At 43.3% G+C, this 15523-nt stretch overlaps 1 protein-coding gene across 1 annotated transcript in view; it reads right to left on the bottom strand.

Annotated features, from left to right (window-relative positions):
• Positions 1 to 15523, bottom strand: part of COL22A1 (collagen type XXII alpha 1 chain) — a 295276-nt gene that overhangs the window by 224090 nt on the left and 55663 nt on the right. The window lies entirely within an intron of this gene.

Here is a 15523-nt window from a genome sequence, read left to right as displayed (position 1 = left end):
TACACCTCATGCTTAGGCCCTGCTCCTGGACACATTAGCACGCATCATTTCAATCACTATATTTTTGAGAGATCCAGCTCCGCTGTTGAGCCTGGGGTCAATGCAGGAGTGCTGCAAATAAACAATATGATCATCAGGAGCGATTTCAGTGCCAGAGACTGCATGATTCAGCTGTATGCCAAAAGAAAGCAGAACTATCATGAAACAGAATAGACAATACTTATACTCTGGAACAGCTGCTGAATACAAAACCTCATATTATTTTTCATGCTCTTAGTAATCATGAGCATACAATAGATGCCACCAAAAGTGACAGCATAATCATTGCACTGCAAAGGTTACTTTACAACGGCAGTACCACACAGGTAGCAAAATGAGAGACAGGACAGTATATTTACTACAGGCAATCACACTGCTTTGTACAAGTCCCCTGGGATAGGTTTTTTTTTTTTTTTCTTTTTTCTTTTTTTTTGGCATCCAGTGTGCCTCTTCTCCATTCAGATCAGCCTGAAACAAGATTAACACACGTAACATTGAAAGGGATGGATGAAATAGTCTAGGTAAGAGGACACTGCTATGCAACTGCAAAGGAGGCTGCTCTGGTGACTCCTCCAACCCAAGCTGAAGCAGGAAATTAAAAAACATCCTCTCACTAAAAAGTGAGTAGCAATGAATATTTCATGATCCTAGACTTAAATGTAACATCCACTTTCAGTACAGAAGTATCTAGGGGTTGACTGACTGCATTGCACTACACATATTAATCTAAAGGGTAAACTTCCCAGAGCTCCTTTTCTTTGACACTTTGAATTAGGAGTAAAAGCTGGATGGATTTTGCAGATAATCCCCTTTGTCTGCCCTGACTAGGCAAAATATTGTAATGCCCCACGTTCCCAACATGTCCAACTTTCTTTTGGCAAAAGGCAGCCTGCAGCACCATATACATCTATTACTGTGGGATGGCCAGTCAAGAGTCCCACGCTGAAAATCTGTATACACATGAACTAAAATAAAGTAACATGATTCCTGCAAGAGTCTGTAACTGGATACTGTGTCCCATTTTTGCCTTTTCTCTAATGGAGAAAGCAAAAGGAAGGACCGGGGGTGCTAAAATCCAAAAACCAAGCTGGGGTTGAGGTTAATGAATCCAGATCTGGGAGCTCAATTAACAACTGCCACAGCCTTTTTGTCTGACCTTAGACAAGTCACATCATCATCCCATACCATCATGCAACATCAGTGAGATAACTTGCCTTCTCTCAACCTGGTCTCTTCTGATTGCAAACAGTTTGTGCCTTGTAACTTGTATGTCCTTGTGCAGGGCCAAGCTGGCCACGCTCCCGTCTCAGTTCAGGTAAACTTGGACTCATGAAACCTTCTGCTGTAATACATATAACTTATTTAACTCTATGAAGCTGCCTGCTGACTGACTTCAGACTAAACACAGCTAACCACCTCTCTCATATCTCAGTGCTGCTGTGGTGGGATTGAGTGTGTATCTCAACTTCTAGGGCTTATCCCAAGGATAGTGCCACGTCCTCGTCCTCAGTTTTTGAGGGAAACCCACCAAGTTTCACTAACTGATGTTCTGGCCCATAACGTTCATTTTGAGCCCCATTTCTAAATAGCGGGGAATGGAGGTCTGGAGCAATCAGACTTGATTTTCCTCTTGCCACGAGACAGAAAAAAATGAAGGCAGGGATAGTAGGGAGAGCAGGGTAAAGTATAAAACCCCTCCTGACTCACAACCCAAGTAGAGAGAGACAAAAAAACCCCACGCAACCATGCACAGAACTGCCTTTAAATGGAAAAGCAGAGTCCCAACTACTACTAGTTAGAGTAACATGCCCAACCAAACATGATGCCCTCCAGCTGGCACTACCCATGGGGCCCTTGCTGTATAAGACAATCTACTGGATAATTATTACAGGTTAAAAACAATGATATTTTCCTCTGGTGCAAAATTCCTGGATTCACTCTAACTGCAGCGAAGGCAAGGTTAATATTCCCGCATAAAATGCACTCGGCTATAAAACACAAGGCACTTATTTTGCACAACAACCTTTGAAGGGGCGAGTGCCATAATTGATTGGAGAGAATAAAGAGTAAACAGAAAAGGCGGTGAGAGAAGAGAGGTCATCCCCATGGAAACATGCCGGTCTTTAATACTGTGTGTAGAGCTGTTTGCAAGATCCCATGGCCTTTAATTAACTGAGGAGGCTGCAAGCAGAGCTGGTTGGACCGCTTGTAGCAAACAATTGATCTGATGAACTTCAGGTTTTATGCGTGTGTGGGCACAGAGTTGCCTGGCCAAACAGGACAGGCTTAGTATAAACTGGTCAATTATTGAGACTCCCATCTTCCTCCTCTATCGCTACGGCTAGGCCGATGCGCTCTAGACAGTGTTCTCACAAGCTGCAATGCAGCTTCCGGATGGCACAGCTCTCCTCTGCTCTTGTGACAGGCATTTCCCTTATGAGACCAACAGCAGCCCCTCTCTCTCAGTTGTGCATTTCTGACCGTCAGTGTAAAAGCAATGTCTTCCAAGGGCTGCATGTGCAGGACAGGTGGTAAAGCTAGTTAAGGCTAGCAAGGAAAAAGGACACCATTTGCCTTTGATTTGATGGATTGGCTGAGATTTATGAGCCAGCTGGAGCTGAGGCACACCCATAGCTGTGCAAAAGGAGATTTGTGTCACCTTTGCACACTTCTCAAACTTCTAAAGAGATCCTCCCTCCCAGCTCACTGTGTGTGGCATAAGTCAGGAAAGCCTGAAAGTTGGTTTTCCTTCCATGACAAAGGCCCAAGTATAAATAGTCAAGTACTGATGACATCTGGACACCCCATAGCCTGGACCACACCTTTTCTTTTGGCAATGGGAGCAGGGAGGGGGCAGTATAGAGGTCATTATCCCAAGCTGCCCTGTACAAAACAAAAATCATCTATGGACATTTGAAGACAGTTTTGCTTCAGTGGTGCAAAATAAAATTGCCCAAACTAGGAGAATCTGAACCGAAATCTTGCAGGCAAGATACTTGTTGAGGCCTTTACAGCTTTTAAAGCACTTTGGTCATATCCTAGTCCCAGTCATTTGGGTCTGTAGCCCTGCTGCATTTTAACAAACAAGTAGGAAAATGGAACTCTCTTCCCAACTTTCTTTTGCGTTGGTATAAAAACATATATGCTGCCCCTGCAGGTAAAACTCAAAACAATCATCCTTTGACATGGACTTGGGAACTGTCCAACCTTGACCTATGCAGCTAATTCGCCTTCTGTTAGACTAGAGACTTCTTTCTTCGTGCTACCTCAATGGTCACAAAAGTACCCCCATTATGAGTAAGAGCCCAAAAAGAAATAACTACCATCCCAACCTTTCACTGCTTCAGGTGGGATACCACAATGTCCTTGTTCTACCTGAGCCACAGACTTGTCACTGGGGTTGAAATGACATGTTCTCCCCTGGTCGCAAAGGCCTACTTCTCCTGCTGCCAAGGCCACAACCATTCTTTCACTAGCTGGTTGCAAGGGTCTCAGTATACTATCAAAATGGTTCCAGTATTGAACCACAGAACCCAGTCCTTGAGGACCAAAGGATGAAACATATACCTTGACTTTAGCAAGGCTTTGATACGTCTCCCACAACATTCTTGCAAACATGCTAAGGAAGTACAGGTTGGATAAATTGACTGCAAGGTGGATAGAAAACTGCCCGGATCATCAAGGCTTGAAGGGTAATAATCAGTGGAGCTGTATCCAGTTGGCACCCAGTATCAAATGGGTCAATCCTAGGGCTGATTTTATTCTATATCTTCATTAACGATCTGGAAGATGGGATGGAGTGCCCCCTCGTTAAGTTTGCATATGACACCAAGCTGGGGGATAAGCTTCAGGGTAGGGCTAGGATTCAGAGAAACCTCAAGAAATTGGAGGGTAGGACCAAAAGAAATCTCATAAAATTCAACAAGGACAAGTACAAAGTCCTATATTCAGGATGAAATAGTCCCATGTACTGCTACAGGCTGGGGGCTGACTGGCTAAGCAGCAGCTCTGCAGAAAAGGACCTGGGGGTGACAGTGGACAATAAGGTGATTATGAGCCAACAGTGTGCCCTTGTCACCAAAAAGGCTAACAACATCCTGGGCTGCATTGGTAGGAGCGTTGCTAGCAGATCAGGGGAAGTGATTCTTCCCCTCTGTTCAGCATTGGTGAGGCCACATCTGGAGTCCTGTGTTGAGTTTTGAGCCCCCCAATAACAGAAGGGATATGGACAAATTGAAGAGAGTCCAGTGGAGGGCAAGAAAAAATGGTTAGGGGGCTGGGGCACATTATTTATGAGGAGAGGCTGAGGGAACTGGGTTGATTTAGTCTGGTGAAGAGAAGACCCCGTGGGGGGTTAACAGCAGCCTTCACCTCCCTGCAGGGGGGCTGCAAAGAGGATGGAGCTGGACTGTTCTCAGTGGGGGCAGATGACAACAAGGAGCAATGGGCTCAAGTTGCAGCAAGGGAAGTTTAGGTTGGATATTAGGAAAAACTCCCTCACTAAGAGGGTAGTAAAACACTGGACTAGGCTACCCAGAGAGGGGGTGCAATATCCATCCATGGAGGTTTTTAAGACCCAGCTAGACAAAGCTTTGGCTGGGATGATCCAGTTGGGGCTGGTCCTGCCTTGAGCAGGGGGTTGGACTCGATGTGACCTCCTGAGGTCCCTTCCACCCCTCATTGTCTATGATTGTATTAAATGACAAATTGCTGACACCTCTAGTAGCTTTGTTCTTTTCTCACAACTCCTTTCCATGCTTGCAGCCTTCTTCGGTTTCCATCTTAGCTAGTCCACAGGTTCGTATTACCTGCACACATCTTTGGTTACTTTGTTGGCTCTTCAATAAACTGGAAAACTGAGCGAAAGCCCAGAATCCAGCTGCTGTTAATCTGTCTGTAGCCTCATCCAGAGTCAAAAAGGGGCTTATATACCACTACCCTTCCCTCACGACCTAAAGCCTCAATAGATCCTGGACTACAAAGCTTAGGACTTTCCTGCTGTTAGATGAAATCAGACACGGATCAGAGATCGGGTTTTTTTGACACTCACCATCTTTACCACCCCTTTTCTTTTTAGCAACCGGTAAGCTAAAGTTTGTCATTACCTAGAATGGATGTAACTGGACAAGAACAGTAAGGAAATGGAAGCAAAAATAACAACAAAAGCAGTGTTAATGTAGCAAGTGGGTTTTCACTTAAAAGCCATATTTAGTACCACTTTATTCTGAGGGGTGCATAGATCTGCTTCTGAATACAAGTCTTCTTTAAACTGCATCTGAAGTCACACCAGGCATTAAAAGGTGCTATAAATGTACCCTGGTTCTTAAAGGCCTAGAGATCACAGAAGTCAACTTTATGCAATTTTGGCTTCTAGAAGAAACATTTTGCAGACAAAAAATTTGCTTTGAAATATCACAAGCCCCTGTTATGATTTTTTTTTTTAATTCAATGTTTCCCATCTACAGGGGTGTAGGTTGTAGCCGTGTTGGTCTAAGGACATAGGCAGACAAGACAAGGTTCTTTGGGTGAATCTGATATCTTTTATTAGACCAACTTAAATAGCTGGAAAACAATTATTAAGCAAGCTTTCAGGGTCAAAAACCCCAAAGCTTGCTTAATAATTGTTTTCCAACTATTTAAGTTGGTCTAATAAAAGATATCAGATTCACACAAAGAACCTTGTCTGCCTATGGTTTCCCATCTGTGATTTTAGTTCAACAAAATAATGGAGGCAGGTTTTGTCTTTTGCTGTGTGCTCATTTAATATGTTTGCTATGTTCAGTTAGTGCTTGCCATGGAGCCCTGGTCTCAACTGGGCACCTCCGCAAACAGTGGTCGTAGCACCAATAAAAAAAGTGATCACACAGCTTCTGTTGTCACACGTGCTTCTCCACCACTTAAAATTATCCCCTGGCAGAATAATGAGGTCTTAATTGGTCAGAGAGAAAGACAGAGATAAATCAGCCGACATCTTTGGAAAGATTCCTGTTACACCACTAGTATCTGCAGCAAAACGATATATCCTGCATAATAAGTCAACTCCCTTACCACAGGAAGCAGAAACCCCAGTGTCAGCAACATGATTCTTTTTTCTCCCAGTTTAGATCTTCACTTTTCTATTTTCTTGTAGAAGAGTGGAGTTCATATGGCCTTCTACTTGCACAGAGTTGAGTTCCTTCTTAAACCCTTTGCTAATCCTCTCCCTTCTTCATCCAGATAAGAGCCCCCCACAAAAAAAAAAAAAAAAAAAATAGCCTGGTGCTCTCTCCTCAGCTGTAAAATTCCTGGCCAAAGAAGGAGTTAGTGCTCTAGTTTAGGCTGCTGCAAAGCACAGGGAAATGACAAACAATTACACTGACAAGATTGTTGGGCTAGAAAAAAATCAGTCTGTAAGTTAACAGCAAGGCCTCTTGTGTCCAAAAGAACATAGTGCCAACCTGGCAGCATATCAATCTGTGCCAGCTGGCAGCCAAGTTTAAGTGCTATATCCAGAGGTGAAATTAGAGGAAGAAACAAGACAGCAGCTGTTATTCTCATTTGGCTTCAGCCTTTATACAACATCCCAGGCAAATGTGACCAATGTTATGACACAGAAGAAGTGTGCTTGCCGCAGTGTTCTCAACTAGCACTCAAACAGACGGCGTGCAAAGTCTCAAGCCTTGATGCAGCTCCTCAGAAACATTTTGCAGGCTTGGCTATTGAACACAAAGGGAAGATAACACAAATGAAAAAAAAAAAAAGAAAGAAGGAGAGAAAATGTGTAAAGAAAATAAGCTGCTAAACCTCAGTCAAATGTTTAGCTAGTCTGTCTTTTCTTCCAGCTCAGCTAAGCATTGTTTCCCAGCTACAAGGGAAATCGACTCCTTAAAGGCACCTGCTCTGCAGCAATTCATCTTGGACTCTCATAGCTCAATGGAGTTGAAGGTCAAGAAGAGCCCATTAGGTCAGATAGCCCTCCTACGCATCCTACTTAATTGTTCGTCTAGTCCGTCCTCCTGGATGAGTGAAACAATGATAGAAAAGTAGGGCTGGAAGGGACCTCAGGAGGCTATATGGTCCAACCCTCTGCAGGATCATCCCCAATGAAACTATCCCAGCCAAGTGTCTATCTAACTTGTTCTTAAAAATGTCCCAAGACAGAGAAGCCATAACTCCTCTGAGTAACCTGTTCCAATGCTTAACCACCCTCATAGTGAGGAAGTTCATCCTAATGGCCAACCTAACCTACACAGAGTGGTTCCCCCAGTACTGAGCTCCGCAACTTGTGTTCAGCCACAGCTGATCTTCCCAAAGGATCCATTCTGCCCCAAAAGGTGGAGAATCTACCATTTGCCTCAGAAATATGTTACAATGGCTAATCACCATTATGGCAGAGAAAATGGGAGCCTTATTTCAATTGGTCTAAGTTCAGTTTTCAGTACTGGCTCTTGTTCTGGCTTTCTCTGCTATCTTAAAAACAAGTGATTTACCCAGAATTTTCTCCTCCTGAATGTAGTCATCTCTGCACTAAGTGTCATGTCGTTGAGGATGACATTGCCACAACAGGGGTACCTGAATCAAGAGCATTGTTAATCCAAATGGACTAAGAATGACCAGTACCTTTTTGTCATAAAATTCACAGGGTCATTTGGGTGCTCTTGCCACTGCTGTGCACCCTTTCCCTCATGCACTTTTCCTGCCCAAGGACACACAAAAATGCCTTCATTCCTTGGCACTCCATTACTGCCTGTTTAGAGGCAAGAGCTCAAAAGACTTAACTGGCATATGCACTTTTATGATTGCCCCAAAAACTCTTTCTTGAGTAACCATGCTACCTCTTCCCACTTTCCAATTCACCTTGGAGCAGCCACTTACATCTCCATGTAGGATCCATCCAGGCCATATGCCTATCCTTTTGCAACTGGGCCTTCCTTAGTCATGCTTCACTGAGGATGCAGTTAGGTACACGGCAGGACTACTTCATTGCATCCATGAAAGCAAATATGCACTGTAATCAAGTCAGATTCTCAGTCCTACACTCCTCATCCACCAAGATCTAAATAGGTAGCTAGTCCTTGAGGCTAAGAAGTCAAAGCTGATTGGATATACGCCTAGCCCAGGGGCGGGCAATTATTTTGGGTGGAGGGCCGCTTACTGAGTTTTGGCAAGCCATCGAGGGCCACATGACAAGCAGCCAGAGGCAGATAAATATTAATTTTCTAAATTTTTTACGGCCCTGCAGGCTGGATAAAATGGCCTGCTGGGCCACATCCAGCCTGTGGGCCACATTTTGCCCACCCCTGTCCTAGCCACATACATTCCCTTGCATACCATTGGCAACAGAAACTAGCATATCCAGTGTGTGATGCTGACTCTGGCTGGACTTTTGTGTCTGAGTTATATACCCATGCATGAAGCTATGTGCCTTTCCACTAGCCCAGCTTGCCAAGCAGTCCAGGATACTCTGCACGACTGCCCTGTCCATGTCATTTTTTTTTTTAGCATTCTGTCAGTTCTTCCTTAATCCACACTTATAAGTGATGATTTTACAATTTGTTTGCAGAAATACTTATGAAAATAAATGGCATCAGGGCTAGCATGGATATCAATACTGGAAACACTCTCATTCTGTCATGATTCCCTATTGTCAGCTACTTTTTGAGATCTGCCAGTTCTGCGGTTCTTAATGCATTTAACGCACATTGTAGAGTGCTATCGTTAATCCAAATGCAATGCAATCTCGAGTAAAATGCTTCACATTAGCCTGCGACATCTAGGCAGTCACCTTTATCAATTCAAAATCCTCTCAAAAAAATGAAATGCATTTTGTTTGATACAACCCATTTCCATAAAAACCAGGCTGACTAACATTACACATTAAGGCTTGAATTTCTTTTTAACTGAATACTATAGCAACTTTTTCATTATTTTCTCTGGGACTGCAGTCAGGCTACTTGGCTTATAGTTATCTACAGTATTCTCCTTGCACTTTACGACTATTAGCAAAACCTTAGCACTCTTCCTTTCTTCTGCAATGTTCCTAGTCATGTAGGTTTTAATTAAAAAAACAACCCAAAAAACCACATAATTGAGGCACAGATTTTGTTAAACATTTTTTTTTAATTCTTGGGTTCAAGTTACCCAGGCCTGATGAAGATAACTGCTTGCCTTCTAAGACTGGCATAGAATGTCTCTTGAAAAGGTTTGCTTTAATGTCAATTTGGGCATATCCTCCACAGCTTTCTGTTCCAGAAGCAGGATCAAGAGAGCTGACTCGCTGTGTATCTACTTGATACTTCTAGCCAATGTGAAAGTCTCCCTGGTTCCCTTTCCTTTCTTTATGCAAATCTCCAAATCATCCAGAATCATTTCTGGCTTATCCAGTGATAAGCACTAGGGCTGCTTGTACATGCCACAGGGGTGTAATTCAGTTTAGTTCTGCCTAAATTGAAACGGTGTTTTTTTTAAAAACACTGCTTCAAATTAAACCGAACTAAACCCCCATGGTGTGTACACAAGGGTGGGGGCCCAATCTCGCCTCTTCAGCACCAGGGGCAGGGGGTGAGGGTGAGCTGCCAGCAAGCCAAGTAGTGGCTGTGTGGGTGCCCCAGGTGGTATCTACCCACTGGCACCTGGCCCAGGTGATCCCAGGGGGCACCGCAGCCATGGAGGGAAGCTCTGGGCCTCTGCACAGCTCAGGCAGACAGGCAGGCTCCAGGGAGAGGGGAAAAAAAGAAAGAAAGAAAGATCAGGCTTGATGCTTTTTTTTTTTTTCTTCTGTGGAGCCTGCCTGCATGGTCTACCACCGTGTCCCACAGCCCCTGCGCTGCGTGGGGTCCGCCAAGCCATGAGCACGCTGGCTTCCAGCACCCCATGCACTGTTGCACTTTGTTACGTAGCAAACTAAAACACCTTGGAGGTGTTTATCTTGCTGTGTACCAAAATCATTAAAGCGGAATATGCTGCCGAGCACGCAAAGAACAATGCCATTAAAGTAGAACATGCCACTGAACGTGCAAAGAGCAATGCCATTCAACCAATGCAAAAGAGCATTTAAGCCAATTTAGAGGCCAATTTTGTGGTGTGTACAAAGGCCCTATAGTTCTGATTCAACCCAAAGCCAATACGGAGCCCAAGGCAAGGACAATGAAGAGCTAATATGTGGTTCTTCTACTGAGGGATGTTTGGGACTCTTTATGGACGACTACAGGGGCAAAGAACTGAAAGGGAAGAGAAAATTCCCAGCCATGTCTTTGCTTTTCCAGTGCTGATCAGCTCCTTTTCTTCCCTGCCGTAGGATATCATTCTCAACAGGAAGGCAGAGAGAGAGAGAGAGAGATGTGGACAAAATGAAGAAGTCCAGAAAAAAGCAATAACAAAGATTAGATGTCGATGAAACACACGAGGCAAGTTTGAAACAACTGAGATTATTTAAAATGGATAAAAGAAAACTGTTGTGGGATTAGAGGAAAAAAAATCATATATAAAAAAGGGTTGTTATAAAGAGGAACTCTCAAACTCTGGAGAATATTTAAGCACTAGAACGGGTTACCTGGAGAGACTGTGGAATTTCTGCCATTGGAAATGTTTAAATGCAGAGGAATAAATAGTTGCCAATGAACATTGAGCCAGAGGAAGAAGTAGATGATCTCCCAATGTCCCTTAAGGCTCCATTTTTCTGATTCTCTGAAGTGCAGGCTACTGTACATCTGTGAAGAACTGAATAAATCTCTGTTTGAATAAAGAAGAACTGAATACATCTCTTGGAGATCTCAGAACAGTGAGACTCCCTTATGCCTGAAGACGGGTGATTGTACCCGAAAGCTTGCTAAGAATTTTTTCCAGCTACTCAGTTGGTCCAATACAAGATATCACATCTACTCAATGCTTATGGGAGTTTTGAGTCCCTCTCAAAAAATGTTCATCACCTTGGAGAACTAAGCCCTTTCTACAAGCACATTACATTAAAATTACTATTAGTAATTACCAGTAAAAGATCACAAGTGAGATTTTAAAAAAAACCTAATGTCAGATATCAAAAGTGAGGATGAAACTGGTCAAGTCCAAAAACACTTGAAAACTTACACATGAAAAAAACAGAGAGAGCTAAGTGCAAAATTAGTACAGGATCTTATCACATATTTTAAGGGCAATCAGCCATGGATCCTCAATACCTGACCAGCTATTAAATAAGAAGAAAAAAAAACAGATCACTTGGCTTGGAGGCTGAATGTCATTTCAGTCCTGATTATGTGGCTCTTTTACAGGTAACCTGGCAAACCATCAGTGGCAAGTCTTATTCCAAGTCTTTCTCAGATGACCTGACTGCCAGGCTGTTCCTGCCCCTCAGAAAAGGACAACAGTCACCAGGATGGTCAAACCCTATCCCTCGGAGGTTGTCTTGGAAGGCCAAACTTCTCTGCAGTCACTGTTAAAACTGTGCTGCCCCACAGCTGAGCTCAAGCCACACACCCCCCTCACCGCGGTGTCCACGGGTGACTTCAAGACTCCTGAAAAAACGCTTTGCAATGGTATGTCTGGTTTCTTAGATAATTATCCTTATGACACCAAGGAAATATCCTAATCATAATCAATCAGACTGTGCAATCAGACTTCTTCCAGAAATAGTCCTCTAAAGAAGAAGGTAATCAACTGGCTCCCAGGAATATCTGGAGGTACAGGGGAGCTCCATTCCCTATTCACCCAACGAGCCTTGTCTTCCTATTCCCTCACCACTCTGGATATTCTTGTTAGCCATATGAATGTGAAATCCTTTTCAAATCTTGGTAACCTTGGTGCAAGGTGGTGTCGTACGTTTGACAGCAGAGGCATAACGCGATGCCCGAGCAACTTGGATGGCAGCTCTGCCTGGGGCGGCAGCACTGCTTGTGCTACCAGAAGCGCAGCCGCAGTCAGTCTGATAGCACAGATGCTGCTTTGCCCTCCCCAACCCTCTGTGCTGGTGCCCTGGTTGCCTTGATTGGTTACACTGCTTTTTGAGAGTTTAGGGGTATGAGACAGCCTAACCAAATAGTCTGAATCTGATCAGCAGGGATCCTGGTTTTCTCCAATTTAAAAAACATCCCCAATTTTCAGATTAAAAAAATAACCACGGATCCACATTTTTCCATGATTAAAATAAAACACCACTAATATATATATATATGTATATATAGTGTTTCATTTTAAGCATGGAAAGCATTGGAGTTGGGATTTAATCTGAAAACTGGGGATTTTTTTTTTTTTTAAATCAGAGAAAACCAGGATCCTTGCTAATCAGGGCCCTGCGAAGTAACACACCTTTCTCGAGGAAATTGTTGAGCAGTGTTTAGTGATAACAGGTGAGGACTCACTGCACCTTTTGGACCGTTCCTATTCAGATAGTTTCATTGCACACATTTTAAAATAGAAAAAAAAAAAAGTGAAATTCTGGCAGGCTATCCATCTTGTAGGAGATCTGTGAATGGAAAAACATCAGTCTGCAGAAAACATCAAGCTAATCTGTTCTATTCATATTTTGATCTGAAAACATAATAGTGTGATGCTGGGTTCAGAGGACTGATCAGATGGCCTGAAGAACCTGCCAGATTAAATGAACAAGCAAACGAAAAGCCCTCGGCATATTTAGCTTAGCAAAGAGAAGATGGAGGAGGAACTCGATAAAGATCTAATTACCTACACGGGGAAAAGAGGGCTGATAGCACAGGGATCTTGAGCCTAGCAAGTAAAGGTGGTGTCAATCCAGTGCCTAGAAGCTGAAGCTAGACAAATTCAGATAACAAAGTGTTTTTGGAGGGGGCGTGGAAGAGGGAGGGGATTATTCTGTGCTGGGGTTTTTTTCCAAACAGTGAGGGCAATTAACCACCTTATATAGCATAGTAGTGAATTCTTCACTCCTCCTGCCCCCCACCCCAAAGACTTTAAAACAAGATTAAATGTCTTCCTTAAAGACTTGCAAATCGTCAGCCGCAAATTATGGGCATGCTTTCAGAAACACCTGGTGAAACGCCAGAGGCCGGGGAACATGGGAGGTCAGGCTAGATCAAGAATGCACAACGTGTGGCCTGCCAGGGCAGTATTACCAGTGCGTCTCAGCAACCTCCCATTGCAAAAGGTTTCAGTCGAGCATCCTTGGCTCTAACTCACCATACAGGCTCTACTATGCTGAAAGCCACTTATTGGAAGTAGCTCCTGCTCCATGACACTAGTCATGGAGCGGTCATTTATCATCAAGAACTTAAAAAACAACACGTGCAGGAGGAAACTTTCATTCAGATGTGGTCCTGCATCTCCGACATTAACACTGAACCACGTACGGAGATGACCACAGCTGCCCCCCTGTGCTTTCCACCGAGAAATCCCAGCTGCCTATACCCCAGCCAGCTGCCCACAGGGCTCTATTAAGCTGGTTCCTGTTTGTTTTTATGCTTTGAAGAGCAAAAAAGCCTTGAGCTGCCAATGACTCCTTCAGGGACTTGAGCGTAATGAATGCTGAACATGTGTAGCTGTCAAGTTTTACAAGAATCAGGTGGAGAGGGCAGGAGAGAAATACAAGGAGGTCAGGACAAGGGATTCTTTGTTTCCACTAAAATTTTCTTTTAATTAGGAGGCCTAGGATTTCTAAATTCTGGCAGTGTCCAGTTGCAGTGCCAAAGTTACACTGAGGTTTAGTGCATGGGTTATAAGCCTTGTTTCCCTTCCCATATTGATTTGAGGATGTGAGGATCCCACGCTATCAATTTTGTCCAAATCCTGTGTTTTGGCCACACCATCCTGCACAGGGATGAAAAGAGTCAGTTTGCCAGATTTAAATTGCTCATAAAAAATGTCTTATTTAGACTAGAACCTGAGCTATTTGAGGTCCAAAGGACTAAAAAAAAAACAGCTCTGAGATGCTGTATCTTCTTCTTTTGCTCCTTGTTAGTTTTGGAAGAGCTACTTTCAGCCAGGAATGGTTATTCTTTGCAGAGAGCAAGGTTCCAGTTGCATGTTTTCCGTTTAAATTAACCTTCCCTTGAGAAATTTTAATTAAGATGGGAATGAAAAGAGTCAGTTTGCCAGATTTAAATTGCTCATAAAAAATGTCTTATTTAGACTAGAACCTGAGCTATTTGAGGTCCAAAGGACTAAAAAAAAAACAGCTCTGAGATGCTGTATCTTCTTCTTTTGCTCCTTGTTAGTTTTGGAAGAGCTACTTTCAGCCAGGAATGGTTATTCTTTGCAGAGAGCAAGGTTCCAGTTGCATGTTTTCCGTTTAAATTAACCTTCCCTTGAGAAATTTTAATTAAGATGGGAAGGGTTTGTGAGAATCATTTTTTTTTTTTTTTTTAAAGTTGGACAGGTTTCACAAAACTCACATGTTCAGGAGAATACTCAATGCTGCTACTTCACCATTAAGCGCCATAAAGCAAAGCAATACACTTGTGGCCTGCATTATCCTCTGCAGTTGCCCACTTTTGCAATATATAGCGGTCCTTTTATTCTACACTTGCTTTAGACTCACAGAAAATGACATTTTAGCCTAAAAATCAAAGCTTCGGGTTTTTTTTCCTACTCTTTGCAAAAAGGCCTTTTTTAACCTAAAGTGTGCCTAACTGATGGCCTGACGTACACAATATATATTTCCTGCTAAGTTAATTGTCCGCCTTTTTCTCCCCAGCACAATGAGTCGACACTTCACATGGCACATATTCTTGAAAACAAAGTCATAGGAAAATTGTATTTACCTTTCATTTTAACTATAGTGGCAGCACAGACAGTGTAATGATACTGCAATTGCTTCAAACACTAGTACTATAATTCCTAGAGAGAGATGACAGAGTATTACAGCAATTATATCATCACCTACTGCAGCTTTAATAGCTAGTTCTCCTTTGCTTCTTGAAATTACACTGTCCGTCATGGTAATATGTACAGGCCAACATGCTAGGAAGAAAAGGTGCTGAGATACCAAAGTGATGAACCCTGCAAAAGCAGCTGAATAGAACAGAAGGGTAGAGAGGACCACAAAGAAACTTCCCCGCTGCTTGTCCTGTAGAGCAAGTCAATGCAACTGTAGATCTTTCTTACACTCCCATAATGCCCCCGACCCTAAAAGAGATGGGAAGGGAAGAGAGAAAGAAGGGCCTTTAGCTGACATGACTTTGCCCTTCACACTGGGCGGCACAGAGAGCACATTGTACTATCCTGGACCTGCAGGCTAACATGCCAAAAAAGATTTCGTCCCCTAAGCTTAAGTATAAATTGTAAATCCTTAAGTCCATGACTGCTAGAGCAGATAGGACTGATGTGCTTCATCAGACAGCACTTGAGGAGCCTCCAAGGTCAAAGGTGATGGACCAACTGTACGGCCACGTTGCCTGTCCTGTGACTGTGTCAAATTTGAAAAAGAGGCAAGCAAAGGATTGCTGGCATAGATATATTTCTTGACTCTCTGTCTGGAAGCAGGAAGAGGGCAATTCCACTGATTCCTAGAGCTTGCAGGACTTCTGAACAGCTCTCGAGG

This window comes from Alligator sinensis, unplaced genomic scaffold (genome assembly GCF_000455745.1).
Source record: "Alligator sinensis unplaced genomic scaffold, ASM45574v1 scaffold721_1, whole genome shotgun sequence".
NCBI classification, from domain to species: Eukaryota; Metazoa; Chordata; order Crocodylia; family Alligatoridae; genus Alligator; species Alligator sinensis.
Note: the sequence above shows the minus strand (reverse complement) of the source record. Positions and strands in the feature narration are given on the sequence as shown.